The 22620-nt window shown below is 39.0% G+C and overlaps 1 non-coding gene across 1 annotated transcript; it reads right to left on the reverse strand.

The window, feature by feature from the left end:
- Positions 1-22022: 22022 nt before the first annotated feature.
- LOC141681243 (small nucleolar RNA R71) lies at positions 22023-22129 on the reverse strand. Its single transcript, XR_012558683.1, has one exon. It is a non-coding gene; the product is annotated as a small nucleolar RNA R71 (small nucleolar RNA).
- Between the last annotated feature and the right edge of the window lie 491 nt (positions 22130-22620).

Here is a 22620-nt window from a genome sequence, read left to right on the forward strand (position 1 = left end):
TTCACTTTCACAAAAATTTCTAAACTTCAACTCTGCAATTAGTCTCTCAAGAATCGCCACCTCCAAGCGATTTCCGGCTTTCTACTCCGCCGCTTTCTGGGCTTATTTTGAAGATTCCGTTTGAATCTTCATCTTCTTTACTTACTTTCAAGAGCTTCCTGGGTTTTTGTCTTCATCCATGGCGGATTCTGATTCATCTCACTCCCATGTCCCCCAAGCTGTTGCCCGTCCCTCTAGGGCCAGCCGAGGTAAAAAATCTCTTGTACATTCCTCAGTTATTTCTCTTAGGGATCTTTTAACCGAATTTGGGCAAGCCTTTCCTAACATGTTACACTTAGATGCATATAATTATCCTTCTAGATTTGGTCCAGATCAAGTAGGTACCATAGCCCGCCTTTTTGGCATTTCTCACCCTTATTGGGCCGAGGCTCCAGGCCCAAATGATAGGGCCTGCTACCCAAAACCTGGGGCCATTCGGGTCTATAAGGAAACCTTCTATGCTGGTTTTCGCCTACCTCCTCATCCTTTTGTTTTTCGCCTTTTGGCTGAGGCCCGAGTCTGTCCGACTCAACTCACACCCAACTCTTGGCGTTTTATTCACTGTTATATGGCCCAATCTCGTAAACACGGTTTTGAGCCAAATGTTTGTGTCTTTCGTTATTTATTTAAATTTGTAAATGCTTCTGAGGACCAAGGATGGGTCAAAATAGTTCATAGATCCTTGGCTCGTTCCTGCTTTATTTCTGGCACCAATCCCGACTCGTATCCAACGTGGAAGAGTGAGTGGTTTTATGTATTTCTGGATTCCGAGGAAGGTTGGGACCATTTTTTCAGGCCCAACTTCTCAAAAAGTATAGACGGGTCTTTAAGAGACCTAAAATTGGGGATAGATGAGGATGCGGCCATCAAGGCCATTACTGCCGATAACTTGCACCATTGCGCTCTCATCCTTTCAGAGGGTAATTTGCAAGGTTTAGGTCTAAGTGACCTTGGTCCCGAGGGTATTTCTTTCCCCTTTTTGTTCCATTTTCTCCATTCTCTATTTGTCCTTTTTCTTACGTGCTCGTATTTTCCTGCAGCTAGGGCCGCTTTGGACACAATCTTCAAGAAGCGGGAGGCCCGTGCCGCCAAGGGCTCTGCTGTTGAGACCCACCGCGACAAGCGGGTTAGGATTGGTGACGGCCCTTCAGTCACGGTTCAGGAGGCCGTCCCTACCTTTTTATCCCAGAGGCCTCCTAGCCTTGATGAAGATACCTCTCCCTTCACCGTTACTTGGGGCCTTCAGAGGAGGGACACGGTGGTAGGGAGTTCCGAGGCTGCCGCCGTTTGGTCTCAGAGTGTGATCACGCCTCGTGACAGGGCTGAGATCGTAGAGTCTTCTGATGACCTACAGATTGAGCGTCTGGGTGCTCAGGCCGTGGCTTCTGTAAGCCTCTTCCTTTTTTAACTGTTTTTTTTTGCTTACTGTACTTTGATATGTTCGTGCAGATGAATACCTATCTCCAGGCTGCCCTTCGCAATTTGAAGGATGTGAGGACCAGCCTAACTATTGCTGAGAGGGACAGGGATAGGTACCTCAAGGCTTCCGAGGCCAACTTTACTCATTTCCGTGAGGTAGAGAAGGAGCTGGCGGATGAGAAGGAGAAAGTTCGTAAGCTGGAGCTGGATGCTCAAAGGGCCCGAGCTGAGGTGATAGCTGAGTATAAGGCATCTCAGGACTTTCAGGATGTCCTAAATGCTGAGTACGATGCTAACTTTCCGGAGACCTTTTCTAGCTGTTGGGAGCAGATAGTAGAGGAGATTGGGAAGAAGATTCCGGAGGTGACTCTTACTGCCTATCCAGTCCCTGATATTCCTGGGAAAGAGCCTCTTCTTGATGATATCCCTCTTTCTCCTATTCTTGCTTCTTCTCCTGAGGCCGCAGCTGTTTCTCCTCGAGGTGCTGATCCTGTTCCAGTTCCTTCTTCTGCTGCCGATGAAGGAAACATCGATGATGACTTCTTCAAGGATCTTTGAGTATTTTGTTTTTCTTGTTTGGCCCATTGTGGCTTTCTATGTATTGACTTAATCGTATTCAGAACTTATTACCCTTCGGGGCTTATATTTTATATGTTGCTTTTCTTGCCTCTTTCTGTTTTGACTTTACAATCTTAATATGCATTTGAATCTTAAACATCCTTGGATTTCAAACTCTTTAATATGAAGTCTGGTTTTTCAAAACCTTACATAGCATGGGTTCGACCCTAATCAATAATAACTAGACAATGTAAATTCTACTGGAATATAAAATCCTACGCAAGCAAAGCTTCCAGGTGCTTTTAAACCTACTTGTCATAATGACAAGTGAGAATCATACTTCGCCTATCTTACACGTAGTAAACCTTCAGGTTTTGTGCGTGCCAGGTCCTCGGGACTTCAAAACCATCCATAGTTTCCAGCTTGTAGGTTCCTCTACCCTGAACGCTCTTGACTCTGTACGGCCCTTCCCAATTTGGGGCTAGCTTTCCTTTCTGTCCGACACCAGAAGCCTCTATTTTTCTCAAGACTAGATCACCTTGTTTGAAAAACCTCTCTTTAACCCCTAGGTTGTAGTAGAACGAAGCCTTTTTCTGATACTCTACTATCTTTGCATGTGCCTTATCTCGCACTTCATCAATTAAGTCCAGTGCCAACCTTTGCCCTTCCTCATTTTTCCCAGCATTGAAAGCTTGAATTCTTGGAGAAGAATGTGATATCTCCACGGGAACCACTGCTTCTGCCCCATATGCCAACATGAAGGGAGTTGCTCCAGTCGTGACTCTACAGGTAGTCCTATAGGCACATAGTATTGGAAGTATCTCATCCACCCAATTATTTCTTGACTTCTCGATCCTCTTCCGTAGTCCATCCAGCATTATCCGATTTGCTACCTCCGCTTGCCCATTGGCTTGCGGGTGAGCCACAGAGGTGAACCGTAACTCAATTTCATTTTCTTCACAATACTTCTTGAATTCCTCATTGTTGAATTGTGTTCCATTGTCAGTGACGAGGATACGGGGAATCCCATATCGGCACATAATGTTTTCCCACAGGAATTGTGCAACCTGCTTAGTTGTGATTTTGGCCAAGGGCTTGGCTTCAATCCACTTAGTGAAATAATCAATGGCTACAACCAGAAACTTCCTTTGTGCTGTGGCCATAGGGAAAGGCCCTAGAATATCCATCCCCCACATAGCAAAGGGGATTGGGGAGTTGATAGAGGTCAGCATCTCGGGGGGTTGTCTAACAATTGGTGCATGCTTCTGACAGCGATCACACTTCTTCACATATTCTTTGGCATCAGCCATCATTTCTGGCCAATAGAAGCCTAAACGGGTTATCTTATAAGCCAAGGCCCTGCCCCCCAGGTGTTGCCCACAAATACCTTCATGTACTTCCTCAAGAGCCAAGCGTGCCTCATCGGGCCTGAGACACCTTAAGTAAGGAACCACGAAAGATCTTTTATACAGAATCCCATCTATCAAAGAGTACCTTAGTGCTCGAATAGTTAACTTCCGTGCTTCAGTTCCATCACTTGGCAACCAACCGGTCTGAATGTGAGCCTTGATGGGATCAATCCATGACGTCCCCAGGCCTATGGGAGCCAAAAGATTAACATCTATGCTTCGTGTCTTCAATACACGGAAGTATACACTTCATGAACTTTCTTCTATCTCAGATGAAGCAAACTTTGATAGCGCATCTGCCTTAGCATTTTCTTCCCTTGGAATGTGTTCAACATGGCATTCATTAAATTGAGTCATCACAGCCCTTACTAGGCGTACATACTTAGCCATCGTATCATCCCTTGCCTCAAATTCTCCCTTTACCTGGGATATGATAAGCTTTGAGTCTCCGCGGACCTTTAAGTTTTTGACTCTAAGTGTCCCAGCTAGACCAAGGCCAGCTATCAGGGCTTCATATTCTGCCTCATTATTTGTGGTTGGGAAGTCTAGCTTCATGGCATACTCAATTAAGAACCCATCAGGGCTTTGCAAAACCAACCCTGCTCCACTGGAGTTTGTTTTTGATGCTCCATCAAAATAGAGAACCTAATACTCTTTATCATCCTTCTCTTTGCTTTCATTATCGACTCCCTTGTCTTGAGGTATGGCATCTTCCTGCCCCCCGACTTCTTGGTTGGGTATGGTACATTCCACCACGAAGTCAGCTAGTGTCTGGGCTTTTATGGCCGTACGTGGCTTATACTTGAGATCGAACTCTCCCAACTCTATTGCCCACTTAATCAATCTCCCACTTGTCTTGGGACTGTGAATGATATTTCTCAGTGGCTGATTCGTTAGCACCTCAATCCGATGAGCCTGAAAGTAAGGACGCAGTTTTCTTGAAGCCATTACCAAGGCTAGAGCGAATTTCTCAATAGTTGAATAATTCAACTCAGCGCCATGCAAAATTTTGCTGACATAGTATACGGGTTTCTGGACCTTCAGTTCCTCCTTAACCAACACCGCGCTCAAGGCGCTATCTGAAACAGCCAAGTACAAGAATAAAACTTCATTCAGAACTGGCTTGGCCAACAACGGGGCCTGGCCCATATACTTCTTTAACTCTTCAAATGCCTTCTGATTTTCCTCACTCCATACAAAGCCTTTGATGCTCTTTAGTGACTTGAAAAATGACAAGCACTTGTCTCCTGACTTGGAGATGAATCGTCCTAGCGCAGCAACCCTTCCTGTGAGCTTCTGAACATCCTTGATGGTTTTTGGTGGTTCCATGTCCAGGATCACCTTTATTTTATCGGGGTTAGCCTCAATTCCTCTTTTTGAGACCATCAATCCCAAGAATTTTCCAGATCCTACTCCGAAAGCACACTTCGTAGGATTCAACATCATCTTGTGGTACCTCAGGACCTTAAAAGCCTCCCTTAAATGGGCTATATGATCAGTCTTTACTAGACTCTTGACTAACATGTCATCAACATAAACTTCCATAGTCTTACCAATAAGATCCTTAAAAATTCTATTCACCAACCTTTGATAGGTGGCTCCTGCATTCTTGAGACCAAACGCCATAACAAGATAACAATAAACACCAAAGTCAGTGATAAATGATACCTTTGGAATGTCATCCTTATGTATTTTGATCTGGTTGTATCCGCTAAATCCATCCATGAAACTCAGCATCTCATGTCCAGCAGTGGCATCAATTAAAGTATCAATTCTAGGCAGCGGAAAACAGTCTTTGGGGCATGCATCATTCAGATCAGTGAAGTCTATACACATCCTCCACTTTCCATTAGCCTTCTTCACCATTACAGGGTTTGCTAACCACTCTGGAAATTGAATCTCCTCAATGAAACCAGCCTCTAAGAGCTTTTCTACTTCCTGTTTTATAGCCTCTTGTCTTTCCGGGGCAAAATTTCTTTTCTTTTGTTTCACTGTCTTCCGGCTTGGATCCACGTTTAGCTTGTGAGTAATTAACTCCGGGTCTATGCCTGGCATATCAGCTGCTGACCATGCAAACACATCACTATTTTCTTGCAAAAATTTCACTAACTTCCCTCTAAGGGGCTCCTCTAATGTGGCTCCAATGAAAGTCATCCTCTCAGGATTCTTGGGGTCTAATGGAACCGAAACCAATTCTTCTGCTGGCCTTCCTCTATTCTCATCATTTTCTCGAACATCCATATCTTCAATAGGAAGAACCTGCTCCCCGACTCCATCTGCCCTCAAAGAGGCCACATAACAGCTTCTAGCCATTTTTTGATCTCCTCTCTCTTCTCCAATCCCATTTCGGGTGGGAAACTTCATGACTGAATGGTAGGAAGAGGGGACTGCCTTGAAGGCATGTATCCCTGTTCTCCCCATGATAGCATTATAAGTTGAACTAGCCTTTACCACCATGAAATCCAGCATCTGCGTTGCTTGCCTTGGCTCCGTACCTATGGTGGTTGGCAATTTGATTATCCCTACCACAGGACATTCTACTCCAGCAAATCCATATATCGGCATGTCGGTTGGTATCAACTGGGAGTCGTTATACCCCATCCTTAGATAGGTGTCGTGGAGCAAGATATCCACAGAAGCACCATTATCCACAAGGACCCTCTTAACCGGGCTATTTCCTATTATCGGTGTTATGACGAGCGGGTCGTCATGGGGAAACTTCACGCCCTCTAGGTCGGAATCATCAAAAGCCAATGTTACTTCTGTCCTGGCCCTCTTCGGGGCTTCGCCAACAATATGCATAACCTCCCTGGTGTATGCCTTTCTGGAATTTTTGGACAATCCAGCAACAGTTGGACCTCCAAAGATCGTGTTTATCACAGGTCCTCGAGGGTGTCGTGGTCCTCCAAAAATTGCATTTATAACCGGCCCTCTAGGTTGGGGATTCCGCCCCTGATCGTCTTGGTCCCTCCTACGATCTTCAAAGTTCTTCCTTCCATTATTGTTTCTGTCCCCTCCATCTCCAGTATACTTGTTCAACCTTCCTTTTTGAATCAAAAACTCAATTTCATCTTTCAATTGCCTACACTCATCGGTGTCATGGCCAACATCCTTGTGAAACCTGCAATACTTGCTCTTATCTAGCTTGGCGGGATCAGCCTTCAAGGGCTTAGGCCAGCGAATATCTCTATCTTTCTCAATCTCCATCAAAATCTGACTTCTAGGAGCACTCAGCTTAGCGTATTCAGTGAATTTTTGCCCAGGTCCTCCCTTCTTGGGGGTTGAATCAGGGTTTTGTTCAGTTCTAGGATATTTGTCCTTAGCGATATACTCCAAATCAGTTTTTCGTTTCTCGCCTCCAGTGGGCTCATTACTTACTACGATCTTCCTCATGCTTTCTTCAACCTTGATATACTTCCCTGCCCTCTCTTGGAGTTGCAACATGTTTTCAGGGGGACGTTTGGCCAAGGACATCTTGAAAAACTCATCCCTAGTTCCTTGTTGCAGTGCTATCATGGCTACCTTATCATCAAGGTCTGGGACTTTTAAAGCCTCCTTTGTAAAACGATTCAGGTAATCCCTCAAGGATTCTTTAGCTCCCTGCACAAGACTCATAAGAGATGCTGAACTTTTCTCATGGACTCTTTCACTGATGAATTGCTTAATAAAAGCCTGACTTAATTCTCTGAATGATCCAATAGAGTTTGGGGGCAAGCGACTGTACCATCTTTGAGCCATACCCGACAGGGTTTGAGGGAAGGCCCGACACTTTATAGCATCATTCATGGGTTGCAGCAGCAGTGCATTAGAGAATGTCCTAACATGATTAGTGGGGTCACCCGTGCCATCATAGGCTTTGATAGTGGGCATCTTGAATTTTCTTGAAATATGGGCATTCATTATTTCTTCTGTGAAAGGTGGAGTTGGATCAACAGGATCTCCAAGGGGAAGGAGATTGTTTGGATTAGTTCTTGGGACAGCAACCCTTCTTCTTACCGGACCATCCAGGTCTATGACAGGAGGAGGATTTCTCCCCCTAGGAAGTATCTGGGGTCTGGTGGCCTGGTGAGCCTCCAAATCACGTCTCAGCCTTTGGATTTCAGCCTCATGAGCCCTGATCCTTTCCTGCACTTCTTGGGGATTCGCCCCTGGGGTGCTCTAGGGGCGTTGCTTTCCATCGGCCATTGGCTCTTTTCCAGGAAGCCTCCTTCTCGGGGCCACTTCATCATCCGAAGATTCGGAGTCTCTCTCAGTGTATGGACCAGAAAATTCCCGATCCTCAGGAATAGGACCCAAACCTCGTATATAGGGGGGCGACCGCCCTCGTGCTTCGCTTCGCCCAGCATATCCGCTTCCTCCAACCTCAGGGTGAAGGGGCATCCCATAAGGGGGGTTAGTAGTAACAATAGTTGAATATTCATACCCGACGGGTCGAGAATTCACAGGTATATATATTTGTTGAACTTGAGGATTCGTACCTTGAATCGGGGGAGTTGTCCCTTGTAGCTGGGGTTGAGTTGCCCCTGTCTGGGCTTCCTCCTGAGTAGATGCATAAGTTGAATGGGGAGGAACCTCCACGGTTGATGAAATCACCTGGGTTGTCTCTGATGGTGTTCCTTCCTCTAGAGCTCCAATTGTTCTCCGTGTTCTCGCCATGGTTGTTGTTGTGTTTCCCACAGACGGCGCCAAATGTTATGGATAAAAAACTAAGGTTATTATTTGCTATATTTATTACTAAGATTCGGGAGCTCAAGGCCTTTAATGGCTGCTCTCGTGTATCGTAGCTTAATTCTGCCTTTACGAGATGCCTACGTATCTCTGTGAATTAGAGAATCAATCCAAAAAACGTAGTTCTGATTTGTGGGGTGAGGCCCCTTATATAGATGTGGGAGTCCTTGAATTGGACTTGGTATAGGAGACTTGGTGGACAAGCCTCTGAATTAGGATAGACTTAGGAGTCCTAGGAAGTAGGAAGCTGATTCCTTATCCTTTTAGGTCCCCTTGAGGCTAATCTATAAGGATTTATATCCTTATCGGGACTCTTCTCAATAGCTAATTTTTCCCTTATTAATTAATTATGAAATTAATTAATAATTAGGGCTTTTGGGCCTTTTTTATTCCATCAGGCCTGATCTGGTCCATCAGGCTTAACCTTTCTGGTCTGAGTATCATATATCTTTTTATTGGGCCTAGCAGCCCACAGCTTGTACAATTAATGCAGTATTTAATTATACAATCATAATTTATTTATCCCTATCATCCACTATATCTTGAAATTATCAAGCATAGACCCTTCATTCCTATAGTGAGGGTACCTGAAGCAACTGATGGTGATATGGTCATTCCCAGTCTCTTTACTCCTAAAGATCCATACACATATTCTGAACCAGAAAAAGATAAAGTTTCACTTGACAATATCTTGCAACTCATTCTTATTGAATCTCTTGATAATGTAATGTACAACAACATTATCAATTGTGAGTCAGCAAAGCAGGTCTGGGAAAAGATAGAGATTTTATGTGAAGGTACTGAAGAAGTGAGGTCAAACAAAAGAAGTATCAAGTTCTCACAATATGAGGGTCTTATGGCTAAATCTAAAGAAGGCATTGTTGAAGTTTTTGAAAGGTTCAACAAGTTGATAAATGATTTGCAGCTGCATGACAAGTATTATGAAGCTGAAGATGTCAACTTAAAATTCTTTCTCACTCTTCCTGACCATCTAAAAGAAAAGATTTCTACAATAAGAGAAGGAATAAATCTAGGGAGAATAACTTCGGAGGTTTCATATAGCATTCTTAAAACCTATGAGATGGAGATGATACAGAGAAAATCATTGAAGCTGAGTCAAGGACATGTTGTAGATATGTCAAGTTCCTTGATAGATAATGACAAGAAAATAACTGAAAATGAAATTAAATCCTAGTTTAAAGTTATGCAACCTGTGTAGAATAAGAACAAGGAACCTCAAAAACAAGTCATTCAGGAGTTGGAAGAGGATGAGTATTACACTCTTAATGAGTTGGATGAAATGGACCTGTCTATGGCCTACATGGCAAGAGAGTTTCCAAATATAAGAGTCAAGAAGCCTAGGTACTTCAAGGGTAAAGGTCAAACATCCTACAAAATCAATTGGAAAGGAAAAACTCAGACAAATGCAACTGACAAAGGTGGATTTAAGTTAGGATTTATGGACAAATCAAAGGTTAGATACTACAAATATGATGAACTTGGTCACCTTACCACAGAATGTAGAAAGCCAAAGAAGGTGAAGAAAGATAAGGCATATTTGGATCTTGAAGCTAAGTATGAAGCACCTCTGAAAAAATAACAAGGAAAAGCTAATATTGCTGAAGGGAAGAGTTGGGATGACAAAGATGATGAAGATGATGGTGAAGAATATGGAAAATATGCTCTCATGGCTTTGAAGAAATGAGAGCCATCTTCATTAAAATTTGAGGTACCTATCATAACCATCATTGATTTGAATGCTTCATAATATAAGGAAACTGTTAAAAAGATGAATGTAAAATTTTTTCACATTCACACAAGTGTGGTGGCTGCTAATGAGGAAATGAGTAGGCTATCAAAAGTGAATGAAAAACTTGAAATTGAGAAACAAGAATAAGAGCTGTAACTTATTAGTCTAGAAGAAGTTAGACAAGAAAATGAATATCTTAAAAATAAGTTGAAATACGTAGAGAAAGTAGAAGCTGTATTGAGAGATAAAATTGAGAAAAATGACCTTAAGCTTAAGTCATTTAAAAATCCTTCTCAATTGGTTGGTCAATATCATGAGAAGAAAAAGCTCTATGCTAACATAACAATTAGATTGGACTACGAGGTTGGTTCATCTCAAAAGAAAAGTCAAATTGGCAAAGGTAAGGAAAATGTTAACAAGGAAGTTCCTGTTGTGCTTCAAAAGGTGAATGCACCCTTGCTCAAAGTTTGAGAGGTGAACTTCAGTGAAAATGAGCGTATCATCAAGCAAGAAATTGCAGATGAAGAAATAAAAAGTGCCAAATCAACTCTCAACACTGAAAGTGAGAAATTTTTTGTCAAAACACCAGTAACTGAAATAAAAAATGGAAGCACATGAAAGAAAAAGAAGAACAAAAATGGAAAGATATGTGTCAACAAAAGCAACAACTATGCCTATGTTGCAGATGCTCCCAGAAAGCAGTGTCAAAGATGTGGCTCAACAAATCACCCAACTCATCTTTGTAAAAAGATTGTTTGTGAGCCAAAGTATGGAGCCTGTAAGGAGAATGAAGCTCAAGGTGATGACCCCTACTCTTTCTGTGACAAGTTTGATTGCATTCAATGCAACATGAAAGTTATGACTAGATGTCATAAGTTGAGAAAAGATCTAAAAAAAGTTAACTTTAGATATGTGATCAAAGAAGAAAATGTTAATTAAATTAAGAAAGCTGTTTCTTTTGATTGTTCAAGTTCTACTTTTGATAACTCTGTCAAGAAGAAGAATATGCCCAACACTGCTTGGGTAGCTAAAAAAACTTAAACCTTATTTTGTGCAGGGCAAGAAGAATAAAGTCATGTGGATCATTGACAGTGGATGCTCCAGGCACATGACAGGTGATAAAGTCCTGTTATCATAATTTGAGGAGATGGATGACCCTTTGCTGACCTTCAGAGACAACAACAAAGGATTTATAATGGGATATGGCAGTTTAATTTTGTGAAAATGTTGTCATTCAGGATGTAGCATTGGTTGCAGGTCTTGAAGTAAATCTTTTATGTGTCAGTCAATTTACAGACAAGGGTTTCAAGGTAATTTTTGACAAATAATATTGCTAAATCACAAGCAAGAAGACTGGTGAAGTTGTTCTAAAAGGAGTAAGAAAAGGAAACCTATTTGTTGCAGACATGAACTCAGCAAACAAGGATAGGATATGTTGCTTTTATACTAAGGCATCAAGTGAATAAAGAAAACTCTGGCACAAGAAGCTCTCTCACTTAAACTACAAAGCAATCAATACTCTTGTGAAAAGAGAATTGGTGAGAGATATGTCAACCCTGGAATGTGCTCAAAATGAAGTTTGTGAAGCTTGTCAAAACGGAAAAATGAAGAGATCAAGTCACAAAATCAAAGCTATGAAATCCATTAATGCTTCACTACAACATATATATGGATTTTTTGGCCCTGTAAATGTCATGTCCATCGCTAAGAAGAAGTATGCACTATTGATGGTGGATGACTACTCAAGGTACACTTGGGTGGAATTTATGCATTCAAAAGATGCAACCCACACATTATCATTAAACAGATAAAGAAGATTGAAAAACACATTGAAGATCAAACTTCTGTGAAAAGATTGAGGAGTGACAATGGTATCGATTCAGAAATTACATAATAAATGAATTCTATAAAGGCAAAGGCATCACTAAAGAGTTCTCTTCTCCAAAAACACCTCAATAAAATGGTGTGGTTGAAAGGAAGAACGGAACTCTAGTTGAAGCTGCAAGAACAATGCTGCAGGATGCCAAGTTGCCAACCAGTTTTTGGGAAGAAGCGGTTAACAAAGCATGCAAAACTCAGAATAAATATTTGGTGAACAAAAACATTACTTAATTATGTCAAAAGAAAGCCTACAGATAAGCATCTTCATGTGTTTGGAAGCATGTGCTTTGTATTGAAAGACAACTCTGAGTATGTTGGAAAATTGGACTCAAAAGTATTTGTTGCCATTTTTTTTGGGTATTCTTCGGAAAGGACCGCTTACAGAGTTTATGTGCTAGAGAAAAAGAAAATAATGGAGAACACAATTATGACATTTGATGATGACAAGTATCCTGGCTTGGAATACCTAAATGAAAATAAAGCTGAAGCTTTGAAATTTGATAATCTCAACCTTGACAGTGATCCTGAAGAAGAAGTTAAAAATAATCCAGACAATGGAGAAGAGGAAGAAAACACTGAACATGTGAATTCTGCAAATGAGAATTCATCTTAAGAATGAAGCTCACCTGAATTTAATAGCACAAACTCAGGGGGAGAAAGAGATGATGGTTCTACAAGTCATGCCAACAATAAAGAAAATGAGGACACTTCTAGTCATCAACATCATCACACCAGAAAATGGGATATGAGTCACACAGTAAACACTATAATTGGTGATCCTAATGTTGGTGTGACGATTAGAAGTGTCACTGTAAATGAATGCCTATATGCATGCTTTCTGTCATAAATTAAACCTAAAAAAATTGAAGAAGCTCTACTTGATCCTGAATGAATAACTTCTATGCAAGAAGAGCTAAATCAATTTAAAAATAAAGTTTGTGAATTGGTTCATGTACCAAGAAACAGAAGCATCATTTGAACAAAATGGGTGTACAAGAACAAAATGTATGAAAATGGCGTTGTAACTAGAAACAAAGTAAGACTGGTTTCCAAAGGCTACTCACATAAAAAAAGGATTGACTATGATAAAATCTTTGCTCCAGTTGCAAGAATTGAAGCAATAAGGATTTTCCTTGCATGTGTCAAATGAATGTGAAAAGTGCATTCCTTAATAGTGAACTAGAAGAAGAAGTATATGTGCAATAGCCTCCTGGCTTTGAAGATCTAGAATTTCCAGATTTTGTTTATAGACTTTTAAAGGCTATCTATGGATTAAAGTAAGCACCAAGAGCATGATATGACATATTGTCAGAATTTTTAATCAAGAATGGATTCACTAGAGGCACAATTGACAAAACTTTATTCTACAAGCGACATGGTGATGACATCATTCTAGTTCAAATCTATGTGGATGATATCATCTTTGTATCTACCAATGAGAGGCGGTGTCAAAGATTCTCAAAACTCATACAAAGTGAATATGACATGTGCATGATGGGAGAACTAAGTTACTTTCTTGGCCTTCAAGTTAGCTAAACAAGTGATGGAATTTCATCAGTCAAACTAAGTATGTCAAAGATCTTCAGAAGAAATTTGAAAGGTGGACTGTTGTCCTGCATCTACTCTTATGTCTATATCTACCAAATTGGATGAAGAAAAGAAAGGAAAGAGTGCACACATTTTAAGCTATAGGGGAATGATTATATCTTTACTTTATTTGACTGCAAGCAGACCGGAAATCATGTTTGCTACATGTCTGTGTGCAAGATTTTATGCAAATCCTAAAGAATCACACATAATGTATGTCAAGAGGATTTTCGGATATTTGAAGGGTACTCCTAACTTGGGATTATGGTATCCTAAGAGAACTAGTTTTGAAGATGTTGGATACACATATGTATATTTTGATGGAAGCAGGGTTGACAGGAAGAGCACAAGTGGAATCTGTCAATTTCTTGGAAATACATGTATCCTGATATAGTAAGAAATAACAGTCTGTGTCAACTTCCGCAGCTGAAGCTCAATACATAACTGCTGGAAGCTGCTGTGGTCAATTGCTTTGGATTAGAAATCAACTACTAGATTATGGACTAGTGTTAAAGAAGATTCCTAACATGTGTGACAATATTAGTGCAATCTCTTTTGTTGCTAATCCTGTTAAACATTTAAGAACAAAGCACATTGATGTAAGGTACCATTTCATTAGAGAACATTCTACTAATTGTACCATTGAACTTATTTATGTTCCAACAGAAAAACAGTTTGCTGATATTTTCACTAAACCTTTGGATGAAACAACTTTCACAAGAATTGCAAGTGCAATTGGTATTGCTAAACTCTTCATCCTGAGATAATAACTCAGCTAACATGTTGCAGCAGATTAATTCCTAATTATTCAAAATTAAATATTTCAAAATTCTCGATATATTTATTTCTCAAAATAAATCTAACTTTGATTTTTTTAATTCCAAGAAAACTTTCCAAATATTGATTCACATTATTGATATGTGAAATTGATATAAGACAAAGTCTAATAATAATAAAAGTATATAGTGAACTGATTTATCGATAAGTGTAAATGACTTGTTGATAAGTCTCTAAATGACTCCTCGATAGAGTTCTCGATAAGTCTTTTTCATGACTTATCGACAGACTTCTCGATAAGCCTTTTCATGACTTCTCGACAAGCAATGTAGAGATCTCGATATACTTATCAATATGTAGTTCTCTACAATTCAAATTTTAGACTTCTCGATAACTCAGAACTGAAATAATTTAATTCAAATAAATTATTTCAGTAAAATACTTTTTTGATAAAATTAATTCTAATTTTATGTTGAATTTTTTCATTATAAATTAGAATAATTTGGTCCAAAATGATAAACTGGGTATTTGTACAACATATCGAAATGTCACTAGTACTCTATTTGTCAACCCTGCATCCAACAAAATCTGCATATGTGTAGCCAACAGCTTCAAAACCAGTTCCCTTAGGACACCATAATCCCAAGTTTGGAGTCCCCTTCAAATATCTGAAAATCCTCTTTACAACCATCAAATGTGATTCTTTTGGATTGGCTTGAAATCTTGCACACAGACATGTTACAGACATAATGTCTGGTCTACTTGCAGTTAAGTAAAGCAATAATCCAATCATTCCTCTATAGCTTGAAATATCTACACTCTTACCTTTTCTGTCTTCATCCAACTTTGTTGCTGTAGACATAGGTGTAGAAGCAGATGAACAATCAACCTCACCAAACTTATTCAATAAGTCCTTGACATACTTAGTTTGGCTGATGAAGATTCCATCACTTCTTTGACTGACTTTTAGTCCAAGAAAGTAACTTAATTCCCCCATCATACTCATTTCATATTCAATTTGCATAAGCTTAGAAAATCTTTGGCAAAGCTTTTCATTATTAGAACCAAAGATGATATCATCCACATAGATCTGAACTAGGATCATATCTTCACCATGTTTCTTATAGAAGAGAGTCTTATCTATAGTACCTCTAGTAAAACCATATTTCAGTAGGAATCCTGACAATATATCATACCAAGCTTTAGGTGCCTGTTTTAGTCCATATAGAGCCTTGAGTAATTTGAACATAAAATTTGGAAATTCTGGTTCTTTAAAGCCAGGTGACTGTTGCACATAAACTTCTTCTTCTAACTCACCATTTAGGAAGGCACTCTTGACATCCATTTAATACACTTTAAAATTTGAATGTGCAGCAAATGCTAAAAAAATCCTTATTGCTTCAAGTCTTGCAACTGGAGAAAAAGTTTCATCATAATTAATTCCTTCTTCTTGTGATTAGCCTTTAGCAACCAACCTTGCCTTGTTTCTGGTAACTATACCATTTTCATCCATCTTGTTCCTGAACACCCATTTTGTTCCAATAAATGCTTCTATTCTTTGGTGCAGGAACCAACTCCCAAACTTTGTTCCTTTCAAACTGATTAAGCTCCTCTTGTATTGCAGATATTAAATCAGGATCCATTAGAGCTTCTTCAGTTTTCTTGGGTTTTATTTGAGACAGAAAGTATGCATGTAGGCATTCATTAGCAGTTGTACTTCTAGTCCTCACACCAGTAGTAGGATCACCAATAATTGCTTCTCTATTGTGACTCCTATCCCACTTCCTTGTATGAGTTTGTTGACTTGTACCTTCATCATTTCCTTCATTATTGGTATGACTGTTAGATCCTTCTTCTCTTTCTCCCCCTGAGTTTGTGCTATCAAATCCAGGTGTTTGAGATGAGCTTCCATTCCCATGATTTTCTTGTTCAGTAGTCTCTTCATTTATCATTTGTTGTGCATCAACTTCCTCTTCTCCATCAGAATCACTATCAATATTGAGGTTTTCAAATGCAAGGGCTTCAGCTTTATTTTCATCAAGGCATTCCAAGCCTGGACACTTGTCATCATCAAAAGTAACATCTGTGCTTTTCATAATCTTCTTTTCATCTATCACATAGACCTTGTAGGCAGTCCTCTCCAATGAATATCCCAGAAAAATTGCTTCAAAAACTTTTGAGTCAAATTTTTCTACATATTCAGAGTTGTCTTTCAAAATGTAACACTTGCTTCCAAACACATGAAGTACATTAGGCTTTCTCTTAGATATGATTGAGTATGGTGATTTTCCATGTACCTTATTAATGCGATATCTGTTCTGAGTGTAACATGCAGTGTTAACAGCCTCTTCCCAGAAACTTGTTGGCAACTTGGCATCTTGCAGCATTGTTCTAGAAACTTCAACTAATGTCCTGTTCTTCCTTTCAACTACTCCATTTTATTGAGGTGTCCTAGCTGCTGAGAATTCTTGAACAATGCCTTTGTTTTTGCAGAATTCACTTAATGTTGCATCCCTGAATTCTGTTCCATTATCACTTCTCAGTCTTTTTACACAATTATGATCTTCAACCTATTTTTATATCTTCTTTATGTGCTCAATTATGATGTTTGGAGTTTCATCTTTAGAGTGCATGAACTCTACCCAAGTGTATCTTCAGAAATCATCCACCTTCACAAGTGCATATTTATTTCTTGAAATAGATAAGACATTTACTGGCCCAAATAAGTCCATGTGAATAAGTTGCAATGGTGAACTTATAGAATTCACAGTCTTTGACTTGTGACTTGATCTTTTCATTTTTCCTTTTTGACAAACTTCACAAACTTCAACTTGAGCAAACTCCAGTTTAGGCATGTCTATTACTAACTCCTTTTTGACCAAGGTGTTAATGGCCTTGAAATTCAAGTGAGGCAACTTCTTATGCCATAACTTGCTTTGTTCTTCTGATGCCTTGGTGTAGAAGCAACAAATTCCATCCTTATTTGTTGAGTCCAAGTCTGCAACAAACAAGCTTCCTTTCCTTTCTCCTTTTAGAGCAACTTCACCAGTTTTCTTGCTGATAAAAGTGCATTCTTCTTTGTTGAATAAAACTTCAAAACCTTTTTCTGCAAATTGGCTAACACTGAGAAGATTCACTTCAAGACCAGCTACTAGTGCTACATCATCAATGACAATGTTTTCAGAAACAATCTTGCTATATCCCATTGTGAATCATTTGCTGTTGTCTCCAAAGGTTGTTAAAGGGCCAGCTTTTTCCTCAAATTGTGATAGCAGGGCCTTATCACCTGTTATATGTCTGGAACACCCACTGTCAATGATCCATATGACCTTCACTTTGCCCTGCAAACAATGAGTTTTAAGTGTGTTTAGCAACCCAAGCAGTGTTGGGTACTTTCTTCTTGTTAACTGATTTGGCAGAAGTAGAATGAGTTGTTTTAGATAAAATAGAATTCAATGACTGTTGTGCATTTTTCCTATCTGCTGTAAACCCAATTTTTGTTTCCTTGAAGTCTACTCTTAGTTTGTGACAACTTTTCATCACTTTCAAGTTGCAAGAGATACAGTCAAACTTGTCACAGAATGAGTAGGGATCATTTGCATCTGCTTCATTGTATTTGCAGGCTTCTTCAGCTGGCTTGCTAACAAATACATAGGTGAGTTAGATGATTTACAGAGCCACATTTTTCACACTTCTTTCTTGGAGCATTTGTAACATAAGCAAAATTATTGCTTTTGTTTATCCTAATTTTCCCATTTGTATTTTTCTTCTTCTTTCTTGTATCTTCAGTGTTGGTTTCTCTGACAGGTGTCTTGGAACTTTGATTATCCATGAGCTTCTCTTCAGTTTTGAAGGATTGAGTTGCTTCTGCATCTTCCTTCTCATTGTCTTCAACAGCAATTTCTTGTTTGATAATCAACTCTTTTTCACTGAAGTTAACTTCACATGCCTTGAACATAGGTGAATCAAATTTTTTCAGGATGATTGGAACATTTTCAGTTTTTGTTGCTTTTCCTTTGTCACCTATATTCTTCTTCTTGCTGTTCAATGCATCATAATCAAGACCAATAGCAATATTTGCACATGGCTTGTTTTTCTCATGGTACTGTCCAATTAACTCAGATGCATTCTTGACGGATTTTAATTTAACTTCATTCTTTTCCAGCTTCTCCCTTAGCACTGCTTCATTTTCACTTGCACACTTGAGCTTGTTCTTCAAATATGCATTTTCTTGTTTTACAGTTTCAAGCTCCACCAACAACAATTCAGTTTCTTGTTTCTCAATTTCAAGCTTCTCATTTATCTTTGTCAATATGCTAACTTCTTCATTAGCAACAACCATACTTGTATGAATGTGAAATATTTCTGTGCTTATCTTTCCTACAGTTTCCTTATATTGACTCACATTTAAATCAATGGTAGTGAGAGTTGGTACCTGTGATTTTGATGAGGATAACTCTCCTTGCTCCAAGGCCATTAGTGCATAATTTCCAACTTCCTCATCTTCATTATTATCAGAATCATCCCAACTCTTTCCCTCTGCAATATAAGCTTTGCTTTGCTGTTTCTTCAGAAAAGCTTCATACTTTGCTTCCAGTTCAAGATAAGCTTTGTCTTTCTTTATTTTTTTGGGTTTCCTACATTCTATAGCAAAATGGCCTAGTTCATTACAGTTGAAGCACCTTATATTTGATATGTCAACAGATCCAGTTTTGTAACCATTTTTGCTATTAGCTGTGTACTTCCCTTTTCCTTTCCAGCTGATGTCTTTGTTGAAAGATTGTCCTTTACCCTTGAAGAATCTTATCTTCTTCACTCTAATGTTAGGGAACTTTCTTTCCAGGTACGCCATTGACTGATCAAGCTCATCAAGTTCATCCAAGGTGTAGAACTCATCTTCTTCTAGTTCCAGAATGACCTATTCTTGTGAATCATTTGTTCTTTTCTCACTTGTTGAGACAATTGGAGTTTGAGATCTTGGCTCATCATTAGAGATCTGGCTTTCATTGACAATTGCAACACTTGAACCATCTACAACATGCCCTTGTCCAATTCTTAATGATTTTCTTTGAATCATTTCTAATTCATAAGTTTTCAAGATTTCATAAAGAACTTCCAGTGTTATTCTTCTTAGATCTCATCCTTCTCTGATTGCTGAGATTTTCTGTTCCAAATGATTAGGGAGTGTGAGAAAAAAACTTCAAGTTCACCTCTTCAGCTTCATAGTATTTGTTATGGAGCTGCAAGTCATTTATCAGCTTATTTAACCTTTCAAACACATCAGTGATACTTTCTTTTGGCTTGGCCATGAAACCCTCATATTGTGAAATCAGTATCCTTCTTTGATTAGATCTAAATTCCTCAGTTCCCTCACAGAGTATTTCAATCTTTTCCCAGATTTGCTTGGCAGTGTCACAGTTGACAATGTTGTTATATATTACATTGTCAAGTGACTCTATCAATATCAGTTGCAAGCCACTATCCAGGGAAACTTTCTCTTTTTCAGGCCCAGTGTACTCAGAAGGGTCTTTTAGAGCATAATGAGCTGGAATGACCATATCATCATATGTTGATTCTTCAACTCTAACCATAGGAGTGAATGACCCATTTTTTAGAATCTGAATATAGAGTGGATTAGCCATTCCGGTAAACAAACATTTTCTTTTTCCAAAAAATGTGGTTAGCTTTGTCAAATGTTGGAATTTTGATGCTACTGATTTTCTGTGTATTCATTCTTCCAAGGTCTTGAATATGTTTACTTTCAGATTTTGCTCTGATACCACTTGTTAGGTAATGAATTACACACACAGAGGGGGTGGGGTGAATGTGTTTTAGTATTTTTATGCTTTTCCTGAACTGTTTATGGTTGTGAACAAAGTGAATCAAATGTTGTAGTGAAATGTGTTCATACATACATTAAACATGTAATAATAAAGAATACAAATATTTCAAAACTCACTTAATTTTATATTAAAATTAAGAATGTTTTGCTATAAAATTTCTAGGCTATTTGTTGATAAAGAGCTTAGCTTCTTTCTTGAGAGAATACAAGAGTTCCTGATCTAAATTGTTACAACTTACAAAGGACCAGTGTTAGCTTTATAATTTAGTTAACTGCTAGTTTACACAGTGTATAATAAGATATGCTATTAACTTTAGTAAACTGTCACTTGTCATTTCCATTTAAGGAAAAGTATATCTTCCATTTCTGGCTTAGCATATCTTTGCATACTGTGTTAACTTTGATCTTTCTTTGTCAGTTAATCTTCACCCTTGATCTTGCACACTCTTCAAGCTACTTTTTGTAGACTTGTCAATCCAGCTGGTTGGATTATTTGTTGATTTTAAATCTTGGATATTGAACTGGTCTGCAATTTTGTACTTTGAGATTTTACCTCGAGATCTCCATTTTGGTCTATAGAGAACTTGATATCTCGATAAGTATATTGGATTATCGAGATCTCTAATACTCCATTGTAAATTTGACTTGTAGAAGTCTCTGAGTTCTCTATAAGAGAGTTTGGCTTGTCGAGATCTCTAGTCTTCATATCTTCACTTTGACTCATCGATATCTCTGAGTTCTCTAGTGGCTTTTGACTTATTGATAACTCAGAGTTCTCTAATCAAATTTGACTTGTCGATAACTCAAAGTTCTCTAGTGAATTTTGGCTTATCGATATCTCTGAGTTCTCTAGTGAAATTTGACTTATCGATAACTCAGAGTTCTCTAATGAATGTTGACTTGTCGATAACTCTGAGTTCTCTAGTGAAGAAATGACTTGTCGATATCTCCAATCTTCAGGTCTTCAATTTGGCTTGTCGATATCTTTGAGTTCTCTAATAGCTTTCCTGACTTCTCGATAAGTCATTTGGAGTTCTAGAATGACTTTTCTATAACACTAAATCTGTGACTTGTAGAGATCTTGACTTAGAACATTTTTCCCAAAATAGATTTATTCAACTTCAAGCTTCTTCATAATTCTTCTGAGGCATGATCTTCTTGATCTTCTTCTAAATAGAATTCTTAGGCTTGATAATGTTTAAAGGAAAAAGACTCCAACAAATACAAAATACAAACTAAGATTTCAATACAACTTACATAGGGTTGTCAATTTGACTTAGTCTTGTTAAAGTACAGGCATGTCTTGCACAACACAGTCTCTGTGGGAATGGACTAGAAAGAATTCTATATTACTTGCGAACGCGTATACTTGCGTGTAATTTTAGCGCGTATTTTCATCCTAACAAGTTTTTGGCGCCGCTGCCGGGGACTTGGTGTTAATTTTTAGTTTATGTGCTTGACATCAGTGGTCGTTAAAGTTCACTGACTCGGATATTTTACTTACTTGTTTGTATTTCAGGTACTCTAGAGAGTGTATATGCTAACACATTCTCGATCTCGCAAGAGAACACTGGATAAAGCGGAGGAAGTAGTTGAAGAAGTTTTTGTCGAGGAGAAAGTTGAAAAAGATGTTGTTGTTGTAATGGGATAACCAGTAGCGAATATGAAGGCTTTGATGGATTACTCTCAACCGAAGATCAATGATATTCAGTCTATCATTGTCGAACCAGCCATCACGGCTAAAACTTTTGAAATCATGGCTATTACGATTCAGATGGTGCAGAACTCAGTCCAGTTTAGGGGTTCTCCAACGGAAGGTCCCAACATGCATATTAGAGATTTAATTGAGATCTGCGACACTTTCAAATTCAACAATGTTTCTAAAGATGTTGTTAAACTGAGGCTTTTCCCATTCTCTCTTAGGGATAAAGCTAAGTGTTGGTTGCATTCTCTACCACCAGGCTCTATTACTATTTGGGAAGATCTTGTTCAAAAGTTTCTTACTAAATTCTTCCTTATGGCAAAGACAACTGCAATAAGAAATGTTCTTACTAAATTTATGCAGCAATCGAGAGAGTCTTTATGTGAAGCTTGGGATCGTTATAAGGAGATGCTTAGAAAGTGTCCTCATCATGGGATGCCTAACTGGATGATTATCAACTGCTTTTATAGTGGCTTGGGAGCACAGTCTAGACCCATGCTTGATGCAGCATCAGGTGGAACCTTATGGGATAAGAGCTACGATGAAGCTTATGAGTTAATTGAACTAATGGCTGCTAATGAATACCAAAACCCTTCTCAGAGACTACCCCAAGGCAAGGTAGCAGGAATTCTGAAGGTGGATGCAGCTACTGCTATAGCTGCTCAGCTTAAGGCTTTAACAATGAAGGTGGATTCTTTGGCTAATTATGGAGTTAATCAGATCACAAGTGTTTGTGAGCTTTGTGCTGGTGCGCATGATACGGAGTAGTGTGCTATTTCTAGTGAATCAGCTCAGTTCGTGAGCAACTTTCAGAGGTCGCAGCAACCAGTTCCAGCCACCTATCATCCCAACAACCGTAATCATCCTACTTCAGCTGGAGCAACAATCAGAATGTGGTACAACAGCCTTATCAGCAGTATGCAGCAAA

This window comes from Apium graveolens, chromosome 8 (assembly GCF_009905375.1).
Source record: "Apium graveolens cultivar Ventura chromosome 8, ASM990537v1, whole genome shotgun sequence".
Lineage (NCBI taxonomy): Eukaryota > Viridiplantae > Streptophyta > Magnoliopsida > Apiales > Apiaceae > Apium > Apium graveolens.